The sequence below is a fragment of the Phalaenopsis equestris genome, unplaced genomic scaffold, assembly GCF_001263595.1.
Source record: "Phalaenopsis equestris unplaced genomic scaffold, ASM126359v1 Scaffold000246, whole genome shotgun sequence".
Lineage (NCBI taxonomy): Eukaryota > Viridiplantae > Streptophyta > Magnoliopsida > Asparagales > Orchidaceae > Phalaenopsis > Phalaenopsis equestris.
Genome location: NW_018164688.1, coordinates 26,422 through 29,173, shown reverse-complemented (window position 1 = coordinate 29,173; position 2,752 = coordinate 26,422).

Sequence of the window (2,752 nt, the reverse complement as noted above, 5' to 3'; positions counted from 1 at the left end):
TTCTTTTTAAGAAATTTAACTGGCCACATGGCTACAATGATTTATGAAAAATTAAAATTTAAAAAATATATTAAATTTTATTTAGATATATATAATTTTATATAAATAATAACATTTAAATCTCACTCATATTCTTAACATCCTACTGCCATGTGAAAGAGACTATCAAAATAACTCATGGTTCGGCTCGCTAAGCAAACGGCCCAAATGTGAATAAATTTTTTATTTCGATGTATAAATGAGTCGAACACGAATTAAGCTTTGAGCTCGCTCAAGCTCGACTCTTTTTACACCCATACGTTCAAGTATTTAGTTTTCTTAAATAATAATAATAATAATAATAATAATAATCATAATATTATTATTATTATTCTTCTATTTTTTCTTAATGCTATTATTAGCAAACACGCCATTCAAGATCTGCAGTTGGGCAAAGCATGGCAACCATACAACTACGAGTGGGCCAGACAAAAATTAATGGGTGCAAAGGTTCCGGCGCAGTACGGAAGGGTAGGAGGCCGTATACGGAACGATCCTTTGCTCATCCATCCGACACTATTCGCACACTCAAAAACATCCGGACCTATTCACTCGTTCGTCTCTAAACTGCCCCTCACAAGCCTCTCTAATAACAGAACTGCCACTGGCAATTTACACCCGTGATCAATCAAATAAGTTCTACAAATGAGGGCATTGAGAAGTTGTCTCTACGATGTATTAAAATTGTGCTATATATATTTAAAGTATGATCGGATGCTATTATATGAGCGTCCAGTCATCCTTATGTGCATAACTATTCGAGGACCACCTGCACTACTGATAAACTGGTCAGAGAAGGTTTCAAACCGGTGACCTGAGGAGACTTACGACCTAAGATATATTAAGAAATTGAATGATATGATCATTCTTAAGACTAAGATTCATCATGACAATCAAATCTACAAATATTTGGATAGCTTGTATCCGAGTTTGAACACACTATTTAATCAGACAAAGCCAAGTTGGCTTTGCTTAGCACAATAGGGCTTGATAACGATGCTAAGAATCCCTCTCCTTGGCCTTCCTTGTGGTTAATCCATTACACAAATATTGACAAAAACAATAAACTCCAAGGCAATTCAGAAGAAGTAAGTTAAAACCATTTAGATTAAATTTAGTTGTATTAGGTCTTAAAAAGCCAAAATGACTCGAGTAAAGTATAAACCGAGATATAAGATGCCGCAATAAGTAATTATATGTTCTGATTGCTCAATTTATTTCATATTAACCCTAAATTGGCCAAATTGAGTTGAACTGAATATTTAGCTTGGGTTGAATAATAAATCATTCAATTATTAACATAAAAAAATGTCAGCACATTTGTTATGTGCTTACAAATTTGTGATAGACGATTGAAGTTTTCCATTTTAATTTTATACGAAGATTTTTTACACAAATAGAGATATAAAAGAAAAAATTACAATATACACCAAAATTTTATGTAAATTTTTTTTTTTAAAAAAAAATTACTGGGCTTAGCCCAAATGAATTGATCCACTATACAAGTAAAATTATAAAGCTTGATACTCTTACTCAATTAAAAAAGATAGGGTTACAAACTAATTCACTCAAGTTTGGACTTTTGTAATTATTACAGATTTAAAAATAGTGAATGGATGGTAACAATGGTTAGATGATGTTTGTCACATGATGATGATTAGATAATGAATTATCGAGCAATGGTTATCCGATAATAATAATTAAATGATGACAATCAAATGATGATAATTGAATGATGATGACTAGATGATGATGATCATCATGCGATGGTAGTCAAATGATGCAAGTTGGATGACTATGAATGAAATATGAAAAATGGTTGGCAATGGTTAATCATGATTATCTGTTGGCGATGGCCAGACAATGATAGCTAAATAATGAATAGTGGTCGGCAATTATTGTCGTCATCAAACATATAGTAGAGCTCTAAATTTTCTTAGATCTACTAACTTGTGCCAAACATAAGCTTAGATCTCTTTTGTTTGAAATTGATGCTCTATTTTTATGTTTTGAGAATGGCATTTTGATTAATCAAACCAAAATCTTAAACACCTTATTAGATAGCTCATGTTAATTTATTTAATTATAAATTATTTATTTGCCATTTAAGTGATTTTAGGATCTTAAAATTAAATGATATCAAGCTTATGGTATTTCTCATATTGAGAAGCCGAAATTAATAATATGCATATGAGATTCAAATATTATTTGAAATTTTAATTAATATCACAAAGTTTCTAACTTAATTTTAAATATTTGATTTGGGTTTACTTGAACTAAGATTAGATAACTTTTGATGCAATTATATTTATCTCATCAAGATGTTTAATTTAATTATAAATTTGCTAAAATTAGAGATTGAATGTTCTATTTAAAATTTATATCAAAATTCATGCTTGATTGGATGGATCTTGTAATGATATATCATTTACCTATGATTTTAGTCGTCAATGTCTATATCCTCCAAAATGGTATGTATGTCGAGCTCTTAAGAAAATTTATTTAAAAACATTATATGGTGTGATTCTCAAGATGTCAAAGTTAACCTCAATGCACATTTTCATACAAAGTTTTATAACGTCTAGGTTTTATGAATGTAAATACAAAACTTTGGTTGCTTGATTTGTAAATACATAAGAATTGTGTGTTATGTACATAAATTTCTCTAGAATATTAAAAGATTGTCATGAGGACGTCAACACCTGTGGAAAGG